Genomic DNA, 26577 nt, shown 5'->3' on the forward strand with positions numbered 1-26577 from the left:
CAGGGTCCTCCATGGACCAGTCTGTTAGGTTGATTTCTGACATTATGTTAGACGGTACTTCAGCAGCCTTTTGCAAGACCCTCCTCTGCTCGTTGGTGCCCACCCTTCTCTTTCTCAGTGCCCTCTTCCTCATGTCTCACCTGGCTATGCCATATTCTCTACCGCTCCTCCTCCAAGGCTTCCCTGCTCCTCCAGGACCCTGCTTTCCAAAGGTGTGGCTGGCTGTTACTTAATTAGTGCTAAGACACTGATGGGAGAGCATGGGAACATTCACATTTTATTTCACTTTCCTGAAAAGACAGTGTTTAAAACCAGGCTTCTTAAACATGTGTAATGTATGAACACCTTTTAAAGGAGAAAAATTCTCTCAACTGTAGAGAAAACAACCCCTATTTGGGAAATACTGACTTAGTAAACTTTCAACTACAAATTGTCACTGCTAAAGAGAAGTTTTGGTCTTGTAGTTGGTAGACCTTTTTTTTTTCTTTTGAAATTATCACTGAAATGAAAACACACGATTGAAAAATGTTTTTGAAACCCTTAGGCCCTTGAGAAAATGGGCCTTTCATTGCCCATTAAATTAAGCACTGCAGGGGACTCCCTATACCCCCAGGGTCTCAGTGCCCCAGTCACTTTCCCCATTTTTTCATTATGTGTCTTCAGACAGCCAAGTGGCATTTCTTTGATGATTAATGATGCTGGGGTTTCTTAATAGTCCCCATACTCTCTCCTTGTGAGGACCTGAGAAGGACCAGTTCCCTGAACTGGTGTTCAAAAGCACCGTTGTGTTCAGGGCCAGTTCCACATTTAGCTGAAGGAGAACTAGCCCTCTCTAGAAGGTTCCTGTGAAGTCTCAGAGGTTCAGCTTCATCATCTCCCTCAGTGTTAATGTCTTCTCCAGCTTCGTGGAGAAATTTGGCCAGAAGAGGCAGGCATTTTGAGAAAATTTCTTAGATTATGGGGCATGGTTTTGGTAAGCTCAAGAGAGCATCTTCATCTTTTAGTGATTCTGGTCATGCCAAATAATCCTTGCTTGTGCCTTTGTTATGTCTATATCTTGGGCAGCAGGAAAGTAAAAAGAGATAGGAAAAAACAAAGGCAAAGGTAGAGCATAAGAAACAAGGAAGGATTTGAGGGACGAAAAAGAGAAGAGAAAGATGTTTCCACACAGTAGCATCAAAAAAGACATTAGGGACTTCCCTGGTGGTGCAGTGGTTAAGAATCCACCTGCCAATGCAGGGGACACGGGTTCGAGCCCTGGTCCAGGAAGATCCCACATGCCGTGGAGCAACTAAGCCCGTGCGCCACAACTACTGAACCTGCACTCTAGAGCCTGCGAGCCACAACTGCTGAGCCCACACGCCACAACTACTGAAGCCCCCCCCGCCTAGAGCCCGTGCTCCACAACAAGAGAAGCCACTGCAATGAGAAGCCCAGGCACGGCAACAAAGAGTAGCCCCGGCTCACCGCAACCAGAGAAAAGCCCACGTGCAGCAACGAAGACCCACTGTGGCCATAAATAAACAAATAAATAAATAAATTTATTTAAAACAAAAAGACGTTAGGCAGTGGGACTAATGTATTGAGTGTCTACTATACACCAGCTGATTTACAATGCATCCCGTTACATAGTGTGGAGGAATCTCCACCCACAAAATCAGCTATGTGATAAATCAACTTAAATCCAACTATAAGCCCTGCATCCTGATGACTGGAGGGAAGTCCAACTTCAGTCGCTATGGGAGTTCCTTTAAACCTTCCCTGCTGCTCCCCGACCCGCACCGAGGTATTTGCCAAGGTCGTAGGCTTTACCTTAATGCCAGCTAGGGGTGGCCCCATTGGTCTCCATAGGTTAGCTCTCACTGCTTCCACAGGCCCTTTAGTTGCTGGTTCTTGGGGTTTAGGACTCTTTGATAAGCCTGGGACCCCCTTTGCCCACCAAATAGCCATCCCTAGGAGCTTTACTGTTCATGCTGCCTGAACTTAACCTCTTTCTGATTATAGAAACTTTCTTCTTCCCTCTCTACTCTTATTATCCTCAAAAGCACCTCTTCCCTCCCCTTTGGGGTCTACTGCCATAATCCCTTCAAAGTGCTGGGGCTTTTACAAAAGATGGAAGAATCATTGACCTAAACAGCTTCTGTTTTCTACCCTGGTGTACTCCCTAAGGCAAGGAATTATTAAGGATCTGAATACATGTTTGGAAAAGGGGAGGAGGGAAAAATAAAGCAGAACACTGGTATCTTTTAGAAATTTCTCACCTGATGATAATACTGAAATCATGCAGGTAAAGACCTGCCTAGAATATGATGAGAGGGTTTGGATATTTGTCTAATTTTCTTGCAGCTCTTTAAAAAATATCTTTTGAATAGGTAGTACTTGCCCATGGTTCAGAATTCAAAAGATACAAAAAAGATATATCTTGAAGAGTCACTCTCTCACCCTTATTCCCCAACCACCCATTTCTCCCCAGAGGCAACCACTGTTACCTGTTTGTTTTGTTTCCTGCTAGAAATATTCTGTGCATGTATAATCATATATGAATACAATGTTATTTCACACCTTTTTTGCTTAATATATATTTTGATTTATGCACATAATTATACAGTTACCTCTTTAATTTTAGTAGCTTCATAGTATGTTCTACTTTATGTATTTACCATAATTCCTTTTACCAGCCCTCTGTTGATGAACATGCAGGATGTTTCAATCTTTTGCTAATATAAACAATGATATAATAACAATTCTGGTTATCGTGCACAAGTTTAGGTAAATTTCAAGATGAATCATTAGAACTTTAATTATTGAGTTGAAGTTTAAAATTTTGGTAAACATTACCAAATTGTCTTTCTCAGAGGTTAAGTCAGTTCACGTTCCCATCAATAAGGTGTTAAAAGCATCTATTTTCCTACCTTCAATACAAGTAGCTGTAATTTTTTTTTTGCTCTTTGTCAATCTGATAGGTGAAAGATGGTATCTCAGTATGGTTTTTAGTGTTCATTTCTCTTATTATGGGGAAGTTGAATAAATTTAATATGCTTGCAAATCATTTTAGCTTATTTTCTATGAAGTGTATATGTCTTTGCCTATTCTTCCTTTGGTAGTTGGATTTTTCTGATTGATTTCTAAGGAGTCTTTGTATATTAATGAAAATATCTATTGGTTTATGATATGCATTGTGACCTAGTTTTCCTCCAGTTTGTTATTTATCTTTGACTTTTCCCCCCGATATTTTCTTTCATGCAGGATTTTGTGGAGTGAAAATCATCTATACATCATTTTGGCATCTGAATTTTATAGAAAAATTAAAATTACAACATTAAATATAACATTTCCCCCAGTGTTTTCTTCTAGAATCTTTATGGTTTCATATTTTGCACTTTAATCTTTGGTTCATCTGGAATCTTTGGTTCATCTTTTGGTGTAGGGAGTGATTTAGCAATCAAAAATCATTCATTTTCCTAGCTGATTATTCTGTTTTCCCAATAAAATTTTACTCATTTTGCAGTTCATTTAAAAATAAATAATAATTCTCTGGAATATATGCAGTTTCTGAATTCTGCTTCCAGGATCCGACTGGGAATAGTTGGCAGGTGGCTTGATACCCCAGGTACACAAGTAATGAATGACTGCCATTGAAAAGTCAGGAAATGAGTCCCAGAGGCAGGAGTGGGGGAGGAGTCTATCTTTATTTCTTAACCCCTTTCAGGGACATTTACAGCCTTGAGAAGAAAGGGTTAGCTTTAGTGTTAACACTCTTGGGGCCAAGCCTTGGCAGCAAATGAAAACCTAGTTAGAATTAATAGTAAATAAGGTATAATGAACCCATGTTAAAGATATACTTTGCTATCATGTAGGAAGGCCATTTGGTTTATAATGGCTTTTTTTCCTACTGTAAATTATTTCCTAATATTTCTAAGGAAATTTGTTTTTTCACAAAAATATCTTAAGAGAGGTGATTTTTATCTCTAGAGGTACTTATTCTGAACTGTTTCCTTTTGTTTTTCCCCATAGAGTGATTTACTGTACTGGTTGCATTTTTTCCGTAGTCAACTCTGTTATACCGAAATTCTTTGTCCTATGTCACAATCACAAATCATTTATCTTGGTTATTTTGGGGTACAGATACTTTCCAATAAGATATAGTCATTCCATCATGTATTCCACCCCCCCACCCCCACCCCAACTGTCCTTGTCTCTCTCTGGGCCTATGTCTCCATGAGACTCTGGGATCATCAATCAGTTTTTGACTGGCCAATTCATTGAAGCAAAGCTTTATCTGGTATCTTTGGTTGACTTGATAGGACATTTGCCATTGTATGTGCACAGTAAAAGTGTTTCTCAACAGAAAGTACTCAAATCTTCAGTGAGAATGCATTGATCTTAAAGTCTTTAAATGGAAAATATGTGTGACAAGGGAGCCATCTGAGATAAATATTTCCTAGGAATTCTCACTTGGGAAAAGAGTATATTCTCTAGGTCAGTTCTAAAAATTAGTGGGTATAAAAAGTACCTGGGGAGTTTGTTAACCATGCAGATTCCTGGCCCCCGCCCGCTAGGGTTCATGACTTCTTAAGTCTGAGATGATTCCTGGGAATTTTTATGTTAACAAACTCTTCCGGTGATTCTGATGTAAGTTGCCCACAGACAACTCTTTGAGGTTCTTAACCAAAATACAGTTGACCCTTGAACAACATGGGGGGTTAGGGGCGCTGACATTCCACACAGTCGAAAATCTATGTATAACTTATAGTTGGCCCACCCTACACGTGGTTTTCCCCAGCTGTGGTTCCTCTGTATCTGAGGTTCCACATCTGTGGATTCAACCATCTGTGGATCGTGCAGTAATTACTATTGAAAAAAATTCACTTATAAGTGGACCCAACAGATCAAACTTATGTGGTTCAAGGGTCAACTGTCCATTTATTAGGCTGTGCTGGTTTCCAGCAAAGTAGTTGGGAGACCATTTTGACTTTGGACTTCTCCTTCGTGTTCTCTCCATGCTCTTCTCTTAGTCTGCACTCTTCTGTTTCCTTCAATTCCACCCTGCCCAAGAGCTCTAGGCCACTACTTGGCATTTGGTCTTTGGGTCTCATCTGCTTGCCATGGCCCTTCTCCTTATGAAAGTAGACTGTCTTGTTTTCCACCACCTGAGATTCCTGAGAGAAAACCGAATGGCTAGTTGTAGTGAACTCATCATTTCAGGTCAACCAACATCCTTTTTAGGAATTCCCAACATGTGTTAATTCAGTTAACATTTTCCAAGTGCCTGTCCTTTGAAAGATGCTGGGGATAAGAAGATGAAGCACATAGCCACTACCTTTAAAGAGGTCATGGTCTAGAGCAGGAGTTAGCCATTATTTTTTTTTTTTTCTGTAAAAGCCCAAATAATAAACACTTTAGGCTTTGTGTGCCGTATGGGCTCTGTTACAACTACTCAACTCTGCCATTGTAGTGTGATAGCAACAATGGACAATATGTAAACAAATGAGTGTGTCTGTGTTCTAATAAAATTTTATTTACAAAAATAGGTAGTGAGTCTCTGGTCTATAGGGTATGGGCAAGCAATCAGTTACAAACATTGTGATAATACTAGAATAAAGGCTAGAGCCAGGGATAGCCGTTGAGCTTCGTCTCAGGAGCCAGCTCTGATCAGTTGGTTGTGACTGCCTAGAGCACTCTGTCCATTCATTCATGCGCTCAACAAATATTTACTGACTTAGTGCCCTATGTGCCAGGTTTAGTGGAACAAACTACTATTATTTGTTAACTGTGTTTTCCACGGATAGGGAGTTGCAACACTGGGACTGTGCATTTGTCATCCATGAGCTACGTCTTAAGGATACAGAAATGAATAAGGAATAGTCCAGTGTATAAACCCATATACTCAATGAAATCACAGTTGCACTAACGTAGTAAAGTAGGTACTATTATGCCCCTTTTACAGATGTTAAAGGGATGTTAAGAAATGTACTAAAGGGCTTCCCTGGTGGTGCAGTGGTTGAGAATCTGCCTGCCAATGCAGGGGACACGGGTTCGAGCCCTGGTCTGGGACGATCCCACATGCCGCGGAGCAACTGGACCCGTGAGCCACAACTACTGAGCCTGCGCGTCTGGAGCCTGTGCTCTGCAACAAGAGAGGCCGCGACAGTGAGAGGCCCGCGCACCGCGATGAAGAGTGGCCCCCACTCGCCGCAACTAGAGAAAGCCCTCGCACAGAAACGAAGACCCAACACAGCCAAAAAAAAAAATAATAATAAATGAATAAATAAATAAAGTTCTAACAGAAGTTTGGGAACAAATTAGTAATAGGGCCATAAAAACAAAAAAACAAAAACAAAAAAAAAAGAAATGTACTGAAGATCACTCAGCTAGTGAGGTATGGAACAGCATTTTAGCCCATGTCTCCTGCTCATAAATCCAGGACCTTTTTTAACTACACCAAGCTGTTTTTAATAGTAATGATTTATAGTACAGAGTTCATGGTTTGAACTGTAGTGTAAACCAGAGGTCAATGACCTTTAAAAAGTGGCTTGCCAAAATTCCAGTCTCTTTTCTCCTGACCTGCCTAGACAAGGTCAGCATTGGAGCAGATCTTGACCACCTTGTTCCCAAGGGGTGTGAGAAACAGGGTTGTTGAGCTTTTGCAATTTCTGTGTGTGTGTGTGTTTGTGAGTGAGTGTGTAACCCTACTAAACCAGGGTCCAGTCTCAGAGTTGTGTTGCAAAGAAGTTAGTTAAAAAGACAGACAAAAAAATCAATCCCAAACAATTCAAGTTCTTTATTTAAATTGCTCAGACATTAAGAAGGGGATACATGTACCCCAAAAGCTCTTTTAAAAATACCCTTTTATCTAATCATCTAATTGCCTCATACCTTTTGGCTTCTCCTTTTTCTATAATTTTATAAAATTCCCAGAAAAACTTCATTTCTAGTTCTAGCCTCTGTGCCCTTTGTCCATCCACCCTTACCCACTCCTATCACAAAATCTAAAGAACTAGTCTGACGGTAGCAGAACATGTCTCAAAGATCTGGGGAGTAAAAGAAACCAAGTGAGCAAAGCCAGAAACATTTTTGGGAGCAAAGGGGATAGAAAAGCCTGGACATACTAGAACATATATATATATATATACCTATATTGACACCTGTGTATATTTCTATTCCTTTCTATCATCTATATTTCTACTGATATCAATCTCTGTCTCTATCTCTATCTCTGTCTCTCTCTCTCTCTATCTCTATCCCTTTCTGTCTCTGTCTCTGTCTCTACTGAGGAGGACAGGGCTTGAGAATCAAAGGAAAACAGAGCTGGAGCCCTGATGGTGTCATACCCAAATCCTGCATTACTTCTGAATTTCCACCTGTGTTAGCCAGTAAAATTTCTTATTGTTTCAGCCAGTTTGAGTCAGATGTGTGTTACTTGGAGCTAAAAAGATTCTAAGTATTCTAAACTATAATCAAATGTCAGGTCTGGCCTTTCACTTCTTTTCTCTACCCACCTTTCTCAGTCTTTCTCCCTACTTGTGACTCTCCTGTGGTTGTCGCCTTCCTTCTCTCTCTGCAATATCTTCTTTTCTGGACTTGCTTTCTTCGTATTTTTAGAAACTGCCTTCATCTGAGAAAAAATGTAATATGTGGATTCAATGAACATTTTTATGACTGGCATGAAATGTCTTTCTTCACATATTTCAGTACAGCTGGTTTATTCTCACCAGGCAGGTCTACAGAAAGCCTTCTTGAGCACCCTCTGTAAAGTTGTACTTCCCCCAAGTCTTCCTATTCCATTACTTTGTTTTCTTCATAGCCAATTACTTTTTCATCGTTAACCAGTTATGGCACCAGTTAGTTTACATGTCTATTGTTCATCTCTCTGTCATTCCTCTCCTACACAGTAGACTCTGAGTTCAAAGAGAGCTGACTTGTTTACCCTATTGCCTAGAATAAAATACGTGCTCAGTAAATATATGTTGGAAAAATGAATGAAAAAATGGTAGAAACTTACAGTGTTATATTTCTCAGGGATGCTTGTAGTTTTATAGGTAATGATGCCTTGATACAAAGGAATTCCTAATCATGAGAGGCGCCAGAATCAGGCCTGTGTGGAAGATATTTTTGTCATGGGACCTTCTTGGTGTTCCTTTAATCACATAGGCAGACGGGTGGAGGTATTGTTAGTGGTGTTCCATGGACATTAGTATTAGGGTTTGTTGTACCTCTGCAAATCTAAGGAGGCTTTGGACCACCCTGCAGTTGTGTACAGCTATTTCATGTATGTGCTGTCCCTTGGAGGAAGGTCCACAGGTTTCATCAGACACTTAGTGGGATTCACAATCTTCTGCATATTAAGAACTGCAGCTTTCCAGAGTTCTTACACTTGTATCTAGGATCCTTTATTAACATTCTGCAGGACTCCAACCTTTCTGGGTTTTCAGAGGAATCAGAACAAGGATAGTTGAAGTGGTAGGAAGATGCCTCTTTTCTTCTCTCTTTGTCTGTTTTTGCAAGTTGTTTATCATATACTCATGGTGCTTACGTCTCAGTTTTTTCAAAAGGAAAATCTTTAAAAATATCTATAATAATGATATATATTTGTTATTAAATAAAACCCTGCAGTGTTGCAAGTATATATTGAAATTCTCCTAATCCTATACTTCAGAGATTTACTCCTAGTACTTTGGTGTATATCCTTTCCAACACTGACTATAAATGTTAATAAACTTGTATTACAATTTTTATAATGGAGAGTAATAAAAACTGAATGAAAGTATGCTTTTTTTTTTTTTTTTAAGAATGCTTATTTTTATGGTCACTTCTGGTTTCCAATTCCAAGTGCATTTAGCCAGGGTCATGGCAACTACAACAACTGCAACAACAGGTGACATTGGGTGCTTACTGACATTGTACTCAGTGTTTTACATGACTAATTTTAAGCCTTACACAAGAACCCTGTGATTCTATTATAATTTTTAAAATTTTAATTTTTATTATTTAAAAATTTTATTTTATTATTATTTTTTATTGAGGTGTAGTCGATGTTCTAATTTTTTTTTTAACAGATCAGGAAACCGAGGTGCAGAGAAATGAATGAACTTGCTTGAGTTAAGCAACAGATTCAAGGCTTGCTGGCAGCAGGGCCCACCTTCTTAGTTTTTCATCCCAGCTCTTGCAGGGTATCAAGAGAATATAGGAATAGTGTTTGAGGAGAAAAAGGCAGTATTTGGCTCTCCCTGAATTCTTTCCTGGTGTGAGGTCATGGAATATAGTCCTCTTAACCTCTGCCCTTGTCCCTATGCCCTGTAATTTGAGGAGGGAATGGATTGAACTCAATGCAAATGATATTAATCCAGCTTCCTCAAAACGATGGTCCAGAAAAACCCAGAAGGGGGTATAAAAATTGAACTGTGCATCTCTGAAATTCTCATATCAAATTAAAATAGCTATGTTAATGCCTTCCATGGCACAGGAGCTTTCCAAGCAGGAGTGGGACCTGCAGCTAGGTCGGGGAGAAGGAAGTTAATGATGTGATATGGTAGCCAGTGGAAGCTGGGACTTCTTTTCTGGTTATTAATGATAGTAATAATGATGAATGATGGTGATAAGTTAAGTATATTTTTTGGATTTCAGCGAAGTCTTAATTACAAGATGAACACAAAGGAAAACATCCTCTTTCTAACAAAGCTGTTAGTGTATGAATGGTGATCACTGAATACCTGTCCATTGACTACACTCTGGTCTGAGTAAACAGAGGCAGCTTCTCGATTCTGCTCTGGGAAGGCTGGTGAACAGGTCAGTCCAGGTTGAGAAGCCTACAAATAAGAGGTACTGTTTCAAAATGCCACTCTTAGGCAGCTAAAGTCCTGGGCATTCAAGTCTCATGAATTTGAGAATTTTATAACACGTAGAATCCTTGGAAAGTGTCTTGTCCAGGTCCTTTGTTTACAGACAAGTAATCTGAGGCCAAAAGGGAAGAAAGTCACTTGCCCAAGCTCATATAGTTGCAGGGTCAAGACTCCAAATTTCCAGACCTCACTATGTAGCTTTTCATCTATTCAGTACTGCCTCCCTAGGATTTGGACTATAAATTGTCTTGTTTCAATGGAAAACTACTTTACATTGTTCAGAGCACACCCTTCCAGGCTGTTTGATTCTAGCCTTTCACTGCCCTTGAACTATTTATTACTTTGAAAATTATAGATAACAGCGAAGCAAAGTAATTGTTTTCTTGATATGCAAATGATTTCTGTCCAATGGAGAGATAACCCTTTTCCCCACCCAACACTCCATTCAAAAATCAGTTTTGTGTCCACTTCTACATTCAGTCTAACTTTCTCTTAAGTCATACAAATTTGTGCTTCTTCAGATTTTCCTTTGAACTGGTTATATTATCTGCCTGGTTTGCTCACTTAAGTAATGAGTTAAATAATAAATAATATTTAACATGTGTTATTTTATATGTATATGAGTCATAATTTTACTTTTTTGCTGGAAATTATCTGTTAATACTACCATCTTCATAGTTTGGGACACATCTAAGAACCATCTTTTACTAAATATCTTTCTTGAAATTAATTCAACTTAAAATACTTAATCTATTTTAGAAGGACATTTGGTATCCATGCTCTAAATGGAAACCATTTGACATAAATAGAAGTATAAAAATTAATACAATTGAAATGAAACAAAATTATTGAATTTTAATTAGAGACTGTGGTTTGTGGAAGACTCTGAACCCAAACCCTCTTTTATCTCTGTTATGAAGGGATATTAGTAAGAATTAAGGACACACTAGCATCAAAGTGAGTCCTTCCCCTTATGTTGGCTTTGTTGGGAGAATTGAAAGAAATTGGAAAATGAAATAAACTTTCTTTCAATGACAGTCAGCGGTATTTAGTGCCATGTTTATGTACCATCTAAAATGATCTCCCACATCACCTAAAAGCATTTCGAGTCCATAGGGAGGGCTATGTGTTTACTTTCTAGGAAACACTGCTTTAGATAATTAGCTTTTTTGCTAATCTTATAGATGGAGACAAAGAATGCTTGTTTCATCCACAGTAGCATATGATAAAAAAGTTGCTTATAGTTAAGAACTAGAATGCATTTTATAGTAACATCCTTTTGTCTAAAATGTTATCTAGGAAGAACATATCCATAAAAATGAAAGTGGAAAAGGTCTCTGAGTTACTGTGGCAGACTCATTATTTTATTTTGCAGAACTAGTTACATTCATGCTTTTACACAGATACAGCAAATGTAAAATAAAGGCAGATTAAAAGCAGGTCCCATTGACATCAGGGTGACAACTAAAATCAAAGGGAGAAGTCCTGTGAAAGCAGAGTGGACTGGACCATTGAGTGCAGGAGCAGACAACATTCTACACATCAACTAATTCCTTAGATCCTCTGTATGTTAACAGACGTGAGTGTCCAGAATGACTCACAAATCTTTAGCTCCAATTCAGAGGTCTTTGCTCAGCTCCTGCTCTACATTTTCCATAACCTGGAGACATCCTCACTGTGAGTACCCCATAGATGTCTAAAACCCAATAGGTTTAGAAACTAGCTATTTATTTTCTATCCCAATCATGTTCTTCCTCTGAATTCCTTAGTGAATGGCATGTCTCTTTCCAGTTCCTCGAGCCAGGCAACTGAGGTCATTTTCTGACCCGCACTCCCCTTTTATCATATTCAGTTGATTATCAGGTTCTTTGGAGCCCATTGCTTTAAAATTCTACAACTTCTTTCTATTCCTATGGCCATTATTTATGTTAATAAGTATCTTCTCCCATCTAGACATCTTCAACATCTTCCTAACTGGTCTCTCTGCCTTTGGGTTCCCTTGTCCACCTCAAATCTATTCTACATATTCCTGGGAATAAGTTTTATAAAGTGAAAATCTGCCTAAAAGTTTAATGTTGCTGTACATTGTACTCAGAATGAGGTCTGGACCACTTATGGAAGTTTACATGGTCCTTCATGGTCTGGCCCTGCTTCCTTCTTTAGACTTTATTTATTGATAACTCCTCTCCCCAGCACCTATATGTTACCCCATCCACCAGCATCTGCATCGCTATACTGTGTCTTGGGTCTGTTATAATAAATGAGTTACTCATGCTTCTATCTAAAGCTAATCCCTTCACTTGTGCCCTAACCCTACCCCCTCTTTCCTACTCAGGGGCATTATTTCCCCTTCTCTTACCTACAGCCTCAATCTCTTCCTCTTTACTGGATCATTCCCATCAGCTTTTAAATATGCTGTTATTTTTCACATCTTAAAAAATCTTTTTCTTGATTCCACCTTTCATGCTAATTGTGACCCCATTTCTTTGCTCCCTCGTGCTGTCTTCATTTTCTCCTCTCCCTTTCTCTCTTAAGCCCACCCCAGTCAAAGCTCTTGCACCCTATCTCTCCATCAAAATGGTTTCTGTTAAGGTATCCAAGTGACCTAATTTGGATACCTTAACAGAAGGTAATTATTGCTTAATTTAGTGGTCATTTTTCAGAACTCATATTATGTGACCTATCAGCCTTTTTTAAAAATAGATCTTTATTTGAGTATAATTGCTTCACAATACTGTGTTAGTTTCTGTTGTACAACAAAGTGAATCAGCCATATGCTTACATATATCCCCATATCCCCTTCCTCTTGAGCCTCCCTCCCACCCTCCCTATCCCACCCCTCTAGGTGGTCACAAAGCACCGAACTGATCTCCCTGTGCTATGCAGCTGCTTCCCACTAGCTGTCTATTTTACATTTGGTAGTGCATATCTGTCGATGCTACTCACACTTCGACCCAGCTTCCCCCTGACCCCGCCCCGTGTCCTCAAGTCCATTCTCTATGTCTATGTCTTTATTCCTGCCCCGCCACTAGGTTCATCAGTACCTTTTTTTTTTTTTTTTTTTAGATTCCATATATATGTGTTAGCATACGGTATTTGTTTTTTCTCTTTCTGACTTACTGCACTCTGTGTGAAAGACTCTAGGTCCATCCACCTCACTACAACTAACTCAATTTCATTTCTTTTTATGACTGAGTAATATTCCATTGTATGTATGTGCCACATCTTCTTTATCCATTCATCTGTCGATGGACATTTAGGTTGCTTCCATGTCCTGGCTATTGTAAATAAAGCTGCAATGAACATTGTGGTACATGACTCTTTTTGAATTATGGTTTTCATATCAGCAGCTTTTGGTACAGCTGAATGCTTCCTCCTTGATGTAACTGAACGCCTCCCCCTTCTTGATACACTTCCTTTGGCTTCCAGAGCACCACACACTTGCTTGGTTCTCCTCCCACCTCACTGGCTGCTGCTTCCAAATCTCCTTTCCTCTTTCTCCTCTTCCTGACCACTGAATGTTGGAGTGGCCCCAGGGCTTTGTCCTTAGTCTTCCTTTTTTTTTTCTATCTTCATTTGCTCACTTGGAGAGTTTTGCTAGTTGCCTGGCTTTAAATGCCATCTCTATGCTGATGACTTTCAAATTTATATCTTCAGCCAGAGTTCTCTCCTGAACCTCAGACTCATATATTCTACAGGCTACTCAGCTTCTTCATTTGGTTATCTGATAGGCATCTCAAACTCAACTTGTCCAAAACCGAATTCCTGATCTTCCTTTCTGCCTCCACCCCAAACCTGCTTTATCCACAGCCTTTTCCTTCTCAGTTGATAGCATCTCCATCCTTCCATGTGCTCAAACCCAAAGCTTGGAGACAAGCTTGAATACTTTGTCTCTCACATCCCACAGTGAATTCTGTCAGGAAATACTGTGGACTTGGCCTTTAAAATATATCCGGAATTCAACCACTTGTCACTACCTCCATTGCTGCCACTCCAGCCACTACTGTCTCTAGCTTGGATACTGCAGTAACTTCCTAACAGGTCTCTCTCTCCACTCCCCTTGGGGCCTTTGCAGCATGCTGTTCACTCTGCCTGGAATACCTGTTGTTCAGATATCAGCGTGGCAATGTGCTTTGTCTCCTTTAGGTCTTTGCTCAGATGTCACCTTCTCATTGAGGCTCATCCTGACCACACTAGTTAAAGCTGTAATTTCTTCCCCTCCTTCACCTTCACAGGCAGCACTCTGTATCGCATTTACTTTACTCTGTTTTCTTTTCCTTAGCACTTAGCACCTTTGTACATATTATACATTAATTCATCTATTATATTTATTTTTTATTCTTAACCTCCCCCCATCAGGGGGAATTGCCCATAATGGGGCACTGTGCAGGATATGCACGCTCTCCCTGTGATCGCCCTGACCCACGGAGGGGGTGCCGTGCTCAAGTGGACAATGGATAGTGGGCTTGGGCTTATATTCCTCTTACCTTCCAGACCATGGTCCCAGGATTGTGGGAGTGATAGATCCCTGAAAGTGGGTCAGGATAGTAAGGCAAGGAATCCATGTTCTTGGACACAAGTCCTTGGACAAATTCCTTGACTTCTCAGGCCTTGTCTTTACAGCTTAAGAATTCTCTTCTTTAGGTAAGTCTTCCTAAACTTTGCAAGCCTAAACATTCCTTCAGTTCTTATGTTGATAAACAAATTGAAGAAATATAGCATACAAAGAAGTATATATAGCATAGCAGATAGAAGTGTAGGCTCTGGTACTTGGCTGCTTGGTTTCTAATCCTGATACTACCACTTATAAGTTGTGTGACATTGAACTTCATCCCTTCTGTCCAGTTTTCCTGTCTGTAAAATAAGCCCAATAACAATACCTATTGCCAGAGATAGATCATCTTAATTTGGTGTCTAGGGATTGGGAGTGGAAGGGTATGGGTGGGGAAGACCCCAAGAAAGGTCCCTTTCCTGACCAGAAGAGTCTGTATCTGTGGGAAAGTAAGAAGAGCAACTGCCATCTATTGATTAAATGAGTTAGTTTGGGATTGACTGATTGGTGGACCTGCTCAGTAAATGCTACTCGAATAAATAAGTGAATGAACATATCTGGAAAATAATTCTGTACCTGCATCCTAGGACCCTGTGAAGTTGAATTAGAAATCTAAGTAGGATGGCAATTTGAATTTATGTAGCCCTTTCTCTCTGAGTATATCAAAGTACATGTAGTCAGTTTTGGTTTATATGTGTGTGGTTAGCTTTGGTAGATTTTAAATATCCTGCTGTCTTTGCAGTGCATGTCAATTTGGTTTTGGGCTACCCTCTTTGTTCTCAGGTTGGGCTTAGGGGTGAAGACACAGTAAAGCAATGCAAACTTACTTTAGTAGCAGTTTAGAAATAATGATGAAGGTAAAACAGGGTATGAAAATGTATCCTGAGTGTTCCAAAGCAGAATGAAAATGAATTTTGTATTATCTGTTCTTTTACATTGTTTACATACTACTTCCCTTCCCACAGTGTGAATAATTACTGTGGGGAAGTGGAAGGAACATGGGTTTTAGACTTGGGATGCATCTAGGTTTGAGCTGAAGTTCCTCTGCTTTATAGTTGTATGCTCTTAGCAAGTCCATTAACTTCTCTGCACCTCAGTGTCCTTATCTTTAAGTATAGATATTATGGACTGAAATTCATGGGTTGAAGCTCTAACCCTCAATAGGACTGTATTTGAAGATAGGGCCTTTTAGTATGTAATTAAGGTTAAATGAGGTCATAAGGATGGGGACCTTATCCAATAGCACTGGTGTCCTTATTAGAAGAGAAAGAGATATCAAGGTGTGCACACACTAAGGAAAGGCCATGCGAGGAATTTTACGTGTGTTATGTAAAATTGCAGAAGGCTGCTATCTGTGAGCCAAGGAAAGAGACCTCACCAGAAACCAGCTCTGCTGGCACCTTGAATCTTGAATTCAGAGCCTACAGAACTGTAAGAAAATAAATTTCTGTTGTTTAAGCCACCAAATCTGTTTTATTCTGTCATGGCAGCCTTATCAAACTAATGCAATAGGTAATAATACTGCTGCTGCTGCTGCTGATTGTGATAAGTGTCATAATAATGCCACCACTATCAGAGGAAGCATAGTGTAAGGATTGAGTGAAGCTTCTCAAGGCATACTTAGCTGGACTCATCATAGCTCTGCCCCTTACTGGCTCTGTAATTAGATTTTCAACCTATCTGAGCCTCAGTTTCCTTATCCATAAAATAAGCATCATAATAATAACATCGATCTCAGAGAGATGCCATGAGACATCATTGAATGAGTTATTGTATGTAAAAGGTTTAGCACACTGTGTATGCCATGAAGCAGCATATATGCTTCATATATACTAGTATTTAAAAATCACACTTGTACTACTCACTTTACAGAGTTTTTGAGATGATGAAGTCAGACATTGCATGTGAAGGTGCCATGTAAAATTAAGTAGTTTTATTGTTATAATCGAGACATGACAATTTTGGACACATTGTAAAAAGAATTATTCATTTAACAAATAATTAATGTGTTTATATTATATGTAAACTTTCATTCATTAACTTTCAATCTATGGCATTTATCTTCAAGCTTCTCAGATGAGTACAAGTGTTTTTGAATAGTTAGGTGGCTCTGTTGTTGGTCAGAGCTACAGCAACCTTGGAGCCATATCCTTTGATTGGCTTTCAGCAGACAAAAGGTTAAAACTGCATTCTATTGTTCTCCATGACCCAAGGCTGGAAAGATCTGATTGTTAATGAAGCAAAATCATTATTTTTGAGTAGAGAATTCACCAAGAATAAAAATTAATGACAGAAGGGTATTCAAATCCATGATCCCTGTAGGGTATCATGCATTTAAGCTTCAGGGTATTTGATGCTTTTCTATCATGCCTGTGTTTATTTAAAAGATTTTTAAAAATATAGGTCTTGATCTTTTTTTGTTAAGTTATTCTTAGGAATTTTACATTTTTATTCTATGTAAATGGGATCTTTGTTCAATACGAAATTTTCCAGTGGATAATAGCAGGTGTACACGAAAGCTATTAATTTTTGTTTATTTGTCTTGCATCTTACCTCACGTTGAACTCCTTTACTAGTTTAGTTTTTCAGTTAATTCCCTTGGATTTTCTAGGAAGATAGTTATGATTGCAAATAATAATAATTTTGTCCTTTCCTTTACGTTGTTTATTCAACATTCTTTTTCTTGTTTTACTGCATTTGCTAAGACCTCCAGAACAAATCTCAATAACTGTGATAGTAACACTTTTTGCTTGTTCCTAATTTTAATAGAGGCATCCTTATTATGTCACCATTATGCATTATACATGTTTGCTGTTAGTGTCTGATATATACTTTAAATATTAAGAAAGTTTCCTTTGATTCCTAGTTTAGTTAAAAGTTTATAGTGTGATTTGTTCGTCGTTCCCTTTAGTAAACGTCACTTTTCTCATTTACTCAGACTGGGGCCATCTTCCCATACCCCCCTGAGCCCATAAACCCAGGCCTAAGAAGGAGTAGTTGGGAAGTTTGGATGAATCCTAAGCAACCACAACACCTCATTGTATAGATTCTTCTGGGTTAGGCCATCTACAGGAACTTGAACTGATTAAATGAATCACTGAAAAAATGAATACTAATTTTTTGAACTCTCAAACCAAACCCAAATGTTATTTTTTAATTGAGTGATGAGTCAAAGAAAAGGCCTTTTTTCTCTTTTTTAAAACTCCCTAGGAAATTAGTTCAAAGCAGCACCAAAGCTATATATTTTTGAATACTGTTGAAATGGAACAAAGGGAGAACTTCAAATGTCTCTAAATTCAATCTCCTGGGGACAAAGCCTTCATCCATGCAAAGTCCCTGGTAACATGAGGCAAAATGCTGGGGGACTGGGATGGGGGTGGGGGTGGCCAGACCCCAGAAGTGGCAGTAGGACTTTAGCTCCTGCTTCTAATGTTGCAGTGCCCTGGTGATCCCTCGCCCCAGCATCACCCCAGGACTTGAGCAGAGTATGAACCTTGGTCGACCTGATACTAGGAATCCAGCTCAGGCCATCACTTCCCAGGATATATTCTCTGAGGAGGAATAAACACATTATGTGCAATCCATCCACAATGCCCCCTGTTACTATGACAAAGCAAATGGCATTAACTGCTTTTCCTTTTCCATGTAGGTGCTTTCCTATGGAAAAGTTGTGAAATAGGCAAAATTTGTCTTCAGTTCTACAGTTTTGCATTTCTCTCCCGTTCTATGTTTTCAAGAAGGGGCAGGTCTTATTCACCTCTGCACTCTGAGGACCCAGCTAAGTAATGAGTACTAAAATGGTCCCACAGTTTAAAATTTTAATTTTTCAGGGAAAACTTCTTTGACTGATGACCTGCCCCAATTTAGGTCAGTTTGAACCTTCTGATCTGTTCATATTACACACTGTATTCACAATTACTATCACAACTGAAATGAAATCATTTCTATATTTTTGTTCACTTCTTGGCTTAATGTCTGTCTTCACAGCTAGAGAGTAAATGTCATGAGGGCACTTATTTGGAACGTGACTTGCCCATAGTATGTTCCCGATATATATTGAATTGATGAATGGTTGGATGGATGGCCTGGAGGACCTGAGTGGGAGAACTCTAATATTGCCTTTGCTATAGCAATGGTTGCTAGCCTTTTGGAATATGACCATAACCAGCGCTCTCTCTTTTTTAATATTCCTCAATTTATGATGTCCCCCCATGACTATAATTATAACCATGCTGGACGTACTTTTGGGTTACGTACCCCTTGTGATTAATCTGCAGTGCCAAGTGTTGAGATCAATTGGTCTAACAGATGAAATGAAACTCTTTTAAAAAATTTCAATTCAAGCTCCATCCACAGTTTGCTTTCACTTTTACGTCTCACTATTTCCCTGAGGTAAGAACACACTTTGTACTTCCCACCCAAGTTGTTTTTCTCTAAAAAGTTCTATGTTTCCTCCGCTGTGTAATGCTAACAGTTATTCCAGACCGAGTTTCAATGTTACCTTCTTCAGAAATCCTTCTCTCACGACTCAATTCCTCTCTGTTTCTGAAGAGTCTCTTTAGCACTTACTCTCTGGTACTCTTACTTGGTAGATAGCATCCATAGTGCTGAATTTAGCTCTGTCATGGTTGCATTCTCTGGGAAGCAGACTCTGAGATGGAGTTGAGTGGGATAGGATGTTTATTAGGCAGTGCCCTTTGGACCAACATCTGTGGAAGGGAGAAAAACAAAGGAGGAGTGGGCAGAGGGAGAAACTGACCTGAGATGTAGACCTTACTAGAACTTCCACTGATGAGGGAAGCTGTGGCCGGTCAGAGTTGTCTGGCATTGACTGAAGTGGCCAGGCTCTTACCCCCGTACAGCGATCAGTCATCAGATGTCACCTCCCTGGACAGAGAGTGAGCTTGGGTGAAGCAACTTGCTGCAGCTGATGTAATCTCTGGAGCAGCAGACAGCTAAAGGCTCTCTGCAGACAGCACTCCCAGCTGGTGGACAAATTATTTCTTGAAAGGCAATCTGTGTCTACCACAAGCTTCTTGAGGTATAGACCCTGTCTTATTTATCTGTAAAGGCTCCATTGTGCCTAGCCCTGTGCTTGACACATAATCAATGCTCAGTGCATCAATAGATGCTAAATGAATTGCCAGTTGTTTTCAGTCTAAATGCTCATTTCTGATGGTATAATGAGTTCTCTGAGGTCAAGAACATTTTGCTCCTCCAGAACTTATGATATGGTTGCCTCTTAGAGCCAATGCACAGGTATGTGTTTCATAGGTGATACGTATTGATTTGGGGTTGGTTTTATATATCTAGGCACCCATGTCATGGTGGGTGTATGTGTGTTGTGGTTGGTGTGGGTTGTGGCTGAGGAAATCGGGGTATGCATGTAATAAAGCTGAATGTAGCAGGCTGTGTATTCTGAGTTTCTGTGGTGCCTGTCTTAGTTGGTGCATGTCTTGTCATGACTTGGTATACATATACTGTGGTTAGTGTATGTGGATAATGGAGTAGTATGGATGTTTGTGGTGGTTGAACTTGGGCAAGATAATTGAGGGATGAGGGAGGTAAAGTTGTGTGTGCGTGTGTGCGCACGTGAGTGTGCATGTCCATGCTTGGGTATGAGCATGTGGTGGCCAGAGTGTACCTGCCCCAGCTGGGGTGTGGTGCCTGGTGTCTTTGGTTGGCAGTGGTTGGGATCGCAGACTCAAAGTCATAGGCCCCTCTCCTCTGGCCTTGCAAAGGCTGAGCAGTTCCCATCTCCAGTCCTAGCAGCGTGAAGTCCCTCCACTTTCAACAGACAGCCGTATCAGCCATAATTAAAGCTAATTATTCCACGGTGCTCTGCGTGTGTGTTGGCCTCCAAAGTACCCTGCAATGAGCAGGGAGGCAGCAGGGATGTTTTTCTTCATAAAAACTTATGAGGAGCTCTGAGCAGATTAACAGCTTTAATGACAAAAATTACCACTTACAACACTGACTTCAAATCAAAGAACAATATCCGCAGACAGATATTTTCATGGTTTTCATAACAATTCATTATAGGTGGCACCAAGGGATTACATTTTTATTTCCCCTGTGTCGTCTTTCTCAGACTCAGGTTCATTTCTCTTAATGAGGTGGCAGAAGATAAAGGGCAGAGACAGTGCCTCCATGGTAGCTGCCTCGAAAGAGGCATTTAGGGTCACAGAGCCGTCAGAACTCAGAGGGGAGAGGCTGAGGAGGGAGAGTGATGGGAGCAAGAGGCTTCCTGCCATAATGAACCAAAATTAAGACATAAATTCTCCCACCTTTGTTCCGACAGCCCCAACTCGGGGATTCAGCTTTTTAATGAGGAATGGATCAGAAGCAAAAATTATTAGCTAATTAATTGTACAGAGGAAAAAAAAAAAACTTGCAGGAAGGATTGGGAATGGGGAGCTGTCCCATCGCAGGAGCCCTTCAGAAGCAGGACCAAAGGGAAAGTTCTCCTGTTGGCGCACTGGTGTTGGGAATGGGGATGGGTGTGTGTGGGGCTGGTTCCTTTTTGCCAGGCCTGGCTTGGTTAAGATGGAACATGGTGAAGAGCCCAGGGCCTTACTGGGAGGAGCCTCTCATAATCCCTGCTGGCTGCCTTCCTTGAGACTGTTCACAAAGTGGCATTCTGATTCAGCCAAATGGAGCAGAACCATTTGAAGAATCTGGCACAGTGTGCCTCACGGTGTGGCTTCTGACCCCTGACCATTGGCTCTCAGTGCACTCAAATTTAGGTGTTCATAAGAATCACCTGGAAGCCTGGAAAAGTGCAGCTTCCTGAGTCTGCTTTGCCAGGTCCGGGCTGGGGTCTAGGAATCTGCATTTAGAACAAGAGTGCCAGGTGGTTTTCCTGTCCACGGAAGGTTAAGAGCCACTGGTCTGTCTTCAGAATCAGGAATTCTATTCCCTTTCCTATTCTCCTCAGATTCTGCACGTGACTTTGGACTATTTACGTCTCCATTCTGTGACTTGGTTTCCTTGTCAATGCACCGAGGACGATAATACCAGTTGAGAAATTACTTTGAGATGAATGCCTCATTTGCTTTCACTGCTTGTAAAACCCAAATTAAATCTCGAAATCCTGGCATAGTCTTTACAATTCGTTTGGATCTCTAACAGGTTTATGAATAAAATAATTAAAATAGAAAAATATATTGCTTGTCATCAGCTTTTCATTTTGAATTTGGCCTCCGCTTTCTTTGTTGTTATTTTTCTGGGTATTGGTAGGGTAAAGATTTAAAAAATTTTTTATTGTGGGACTCCAGAAATAGAGATAACAAGATGGTTGTGGCAGGAATATGAGAAAAGGCAGATGGGTGTACAGTGCACTTAGAGGACAGCAGACAACATCTGAGTGTCTTGATTAAAATTGGTCAGACTATACATCTCCTATCAATTTCAGTAGGTCAAGGGACATTAACATTGCAACTGTCTGTGAAGGGCTTATGAAACTGCACGTGATTATCTTTGTGTATTAGGCAACAAAGGGATCCTGCATCAAAGAATTCGGATTTCAACTTGTGTGCTGGACATTGTGCTAGGTATTGGTATTATGGAGGTAAATAAGACATGTTGCCAGTAAGAAGCTCATAGTCTAGAGGAAAATAGGTAGAGGAGTAGATAATTATAACATTGTGTGATCATACATGCTGGGTACCTTGGGGTACAGGGGAATGACACATCACTCTTGGTGGGAGGCAGAGAGAGGCGATGTGGAGGGTTTGGGAGAATGTCACAGCATTGGAAGGCAATGAAAGGAAATTCTTACTGGCAAAAACAACACTTGGCACAATAGTCAAATGGATAAAGACTATCTCTGGCACATCCTCCATCTCTGAGTTCAATGATTTTCTCTCCACTTCATGTATCTCCTGACCCCAGGGCAACCCAATGACTCAGATATCCAGGGATTCCTCTGCGGCTCAACACAACTAGAACATGCCCTTCTCAACACTGCCATTTGCAATGAACATTTCCTAAGCACCAACCCTTCACTGTGCTGTGCTCTAATCTCTTGTCTTTCCCACATGATGCTTCAGAACAACTTTAGCTCTTCTCTCTTTTTCTTTTGCCCATGACGTTAAACAGTCACTAAGACCCATTGCTTCTCTCTCTGAAATGTCTCTCGATGCCCTCCTCTCTTCCTCTTGAATTTTTCATCACCCTCCCTTAAATTCTCATCATCTCTCACCTGGATTCTTAATAACAACCTTAAGCCTTTTTGCCTCTAATTTTTCTGCCATTTGGTACATTCTCCACATGGCCACATATAATGTTATTTAAAAATAGAAATATGAAAAGTTATCCCTTTTCTTACATTTGTTGGATAAATGTAATCACTTCCACATGACCCTAGAGGCCCTGCATATTTTGACTTAATTCCAGTCTTCCTAGGGTCATCTTCTTCTGCTAGTTTCTGGTTTCAACCATGTGAAAGTCTCCAGTATCATCTCCAGTGAGCCATTTGTCATCCTTTGAGCACACAGTATACTTCCATGCTTGGCTAACATTATTCCCTCCACCTGGAGTGCCTTTGAGAGAAATTTATACCCCAACCCCTTCCTAGAAGAGTTAGAAATAAGATTGGATAATTGAAATGATTGGACAATTGAAATAATGAGTGTCTCCTCAATCATGAATTCATGTGCTAGATGAAGGGAAGTCGATATGGCTTGGTGTAGTCCTTGGTCTTCATATTTCAACACATCAAGCAAAGCTTCACTACTTTATTCCAACCATGTTCCCCTGATCCCATGCTCAAATAATATATTGAGAAATGTTGAATATTTACAGTTGATTTTGTGAAATATTTGATTCCTTTTGGGCCTTTTCTGGCATGATGTTGGAATTTAATGAGTTTTTTTAAAACTTTAGTGCTCAACTTCATTTTTCACCTGTTACGAATTATAATGATAAACATTAAGTACTTCTAATGTGCCAGGCATAGTTCTAAATTACTTACCTCAAATTAACTCAAGAAATTCTCATATTAGTCCTATGTGGTAGGTTTTATTATCATCACCATTTTAATGATGAAGAAATTAGACCTACAGAGAGGTTAAATAATTTGTCTAGGAAGTAGTGACCCTCTGGCTCCAGAACCTACATTCATATATGCTGAGCTAGTAATTATGTACAAGTGGATAGAGAACTATTGAGTGGAGGTATTATTAGGTAGGCATCCAAATTCTGTCTCTTCTCAGCTACTCCCCCCTAATCCCAACAAGGTTCCCAAAAGATATGTGCCCCCAAAAGGGCCAGATAAAAGGACACTTTATTATGAGCTTGGGTTTTAGCCCTCTACCGTAATGTAGAACTCTCTGGGTCACATGGAGGACACATTTTTCCTAAAACAGAAGGAGACCCAGTCTTAGAATCTAAGATGGCCAAGTGGCCTCCTTTGCTCCCTTGTCTGAGCCCTTGATTCTCTTTATCGTATCACTATTGGTGGGCAAATATTAGTTATGGGAGGAACAAGTCAGACAGCAAAAATAACAAGAACAAGCATTAATCTTGCTCCTAGAGTAGAGCTGATTGAGGCCACTTGGAGATGGGAACATCCAGAGAGCATCTGTGTATAGCACAGTGCATATTTTTATTCTTAAACATATTAATATGTACATCATATCTGTCTTTGGTATCACAGTAGACTAGAGAACAATGCTGTGTTCATGAGAAGTCTCAATAAATTTTTATAGAAATGAATTCAAGATTCTGTAAGTAGAGAAACACAGTAAAGGCTTTATGCATAATGTTCTTTCAAGCCATTAATAAAATTTTCTAAAATATTCCATATATTCATAATTAGGTAGTGTTTATATAAATTATGGTTTACTCATATAGTAGAATGTTTTGCAGTCATTAAATTTTTTTTTAAATTTTTGCAAGTCATTTTAAATGAAGTAAGAATTTTTAATGCTGTAATATTAAGTAAAAAAGCAGGATGTAAGATTAATATACAAAGTGGTCTCAGCTATGTAAAAATAATAGTCATTAAAAAAGATTATCTATACTTGCTTCTTCAGGATATATTGTTAAATGATAAAGCAAGGAGCAGAATAGGGTCTATAGAATGATACCATTTTATGTAAAAAAAAAAAAAAATATATATATATATATAAATCTTGAAGTCTACACAAAAAATGATTACTCTGGGGAATAAATCTGGGGGTGGTAGTGGCTAGAGTAGAGAAGTAACTTAATTTTTATTATACCAATTTCTATGTCTTGCATTTTTTTTTACCATGTCCATACATTTTTCAATAATAAAGCTTTCCTTTTTATAGTTTTATATATATTTATGTATATATATGTATACCAGTTAGCAATAATAGGAGTATGTGTGGGCAATTTAATTTTTCTTCTTTTTATCTTTTTTTTGAGTTTCTAAATGTTCTACAATGAATATATCTTATTTTTATAATTAAAAAATATTAAACATGATTTGGGACAAGCTGAAACCTGGAATGGAGACCAGGGACAGAATTATGAGAAGTATCTGTGTTTTCTTATGGAAAACTCAAGCATTTTTTAGGCATCTGCTCAGAGATTGCCCCCTCAGAGAGACCTTGTCCTGAGTACTTGATACTAGGTAAATCTTTCCTATTATTCTCTCCATAGCACCCTGTTTGGTTTCCTTCATTGCATTTTCACGATCATTTTATTTGTTGGTGTGCTTTCCTGTTTAATATTTGTGTCTCATTCTGGACTTTGGTTCACATCTGGTGTTTCACTGTACTCCAGCACACAGCCCAGTGCCTGTTACTAAATGAATAAATGGACACTCATCCTCTTCATGACCCTTACATCACAGAACCCAGTGACAAAAGCCTATAGATAAGAGGATAAACATCCACAATGGATTTATGCTTTAGCATGCTGGTTAAGCATAGTCCCAAAGCATAACAAGAGGGCAAGGATAGGCTGCAAAAATAGAGTGGGAAGAAGAGAGGGATGCCCTATACTTAGGACAGCTATGTGTGATGCTGGAAAATGGGTGTTCTCATGGGTGGCAGGTGTCAGCTTGTCAGATTTGTGGTGAATGCTTCCCTGTTGTCACATGGGCACATACATTGGGAACGAGGGATGGAAGGTGGAATACCAACTGTACCATTAATCCTGGTGAAAGATGACAGCACAAAATGGTAGCAGGGAATTTGGAGAGCTGGATTTTTCTAGACTTGGCTGGGCTGGGACCTGGCTGTGTGTCTTTGTTGTAGTCACTTCACCTCTGAGTCTTGTTTTTGTATTTGTGAAAGGAGGGCACTGAGTGATGATCTCTGAGGGTCCTTGGGGGTGTACCATTGAATGATTATGTAAAGTAAGGGGTTTTAAGGGCTTGGGTGGAGAAATTTTTCAATGTGATTTACAGTCACTTCAGTAGGTCCCTACTGAAGGCATGACACAAGTGTGGGAGGTGAGTCTGGTCGTGGATTAAGGGCTAATGTAATGTGATAAAAGGTCATCCCAACATCTCTTCCTAGAAAAGAATTGAAGTCTTCAGTGACTCCAACCGGTAAGGTGCATGAAATGGATCACATATGTACATAGGTAAATTTTGGCTCTGCCTTTGACCTTGGGCAAATTTCTAAGACCCAGTTTTCTATAAAATGAGGATAATAATAATACTTATTATTATAAGGGTTAATCTAAGGATCAAATGAGAGGATGCTTGAAAAACACCTAGAATGGTTCCTGGTCCATAGTACTGCTCAATAACCAAAAGCTTTTTATAATTTAATGCAATATCAGCTACAATTACAGAGTACAGAACATGTGCAAGGGTTGCATTGGTTCTCCATGGCTCTGTTTAAACCTTGTGTAAAGAAAACAGGGTTTTCTTTTTGGGACTGCTATCATGGTAAAGTGTTTCCTACTCTAGAGAAGGGCCCCTACTCAAGGATGAACATGTTATAAAAAGCCACCATTTTCACCCTCCAGGGACTTGATCGACATCAGCTTCTTTAGGTCTCACAGCAAGTCTTGTGAGATCAGCCTTCCTCTCTCTCATGTGGCAGAGTTTTAGGGAGGTTACTTACCTGAGTGAGGGTCAGTGCTGGGATGAGAACCAAGGTCTCTCTGGCTCCAAAGCCCATGCATTGAACCCCTGGGCTATACAGCCTTCAGCGACTGTTCTTTGTGCTTTCTCTGGACTTTGCTTTCCTGAAGCCAAAG

The 26577-nt window shown here is 39.7% G+C and overlaps 1 long non-coding RNA gene across 10 annotated transcripts in view; it reads left to right on the forward strand.

Annotated features, from left to right (window-relative positions):
• LOC309622884 overlaps window positions 1–26577 on the forward strand; it is a 745101-nt gene that overhangs the window by 163233 nt on the left and 555291 nt on the right. For 3 of the 10 annotated variants that reach the window (XR_014241173.1, XR_014241179.1, XR_014241182.1), the window contains one exon: window positions 21329–24822. The exons of 3 other annotated variants lie outside the window; for them this stretch is intronic. This is a non-coding gene — a long non-coding RNA (uncharacterized lncRNA). Of the gene's footprint in view, window positions 1–9624; window positions 12697–15732; window positions 21153–21328; window positions 24823–26577 lie in introns of those variants that run through there. 4 more of the 10 variants (XR_014241180.1, XR_014241181.1, XR_014241183.1 and 1 more) reach the window with 4 other exon arrangements.

The sequence above is a fragment of the Balaenoptera borealis genome (assembly GCF_965194805.1).
Source record: "Balaenoptera borealis genome assembly, chromosome: 2".
Lineage (NCBI taxonomy): Eukaryota > Metazoa > Chordata > Mammalia > Artiodactyla > Balaenopteridae > Balaenoptera > Balaenoptera borealis.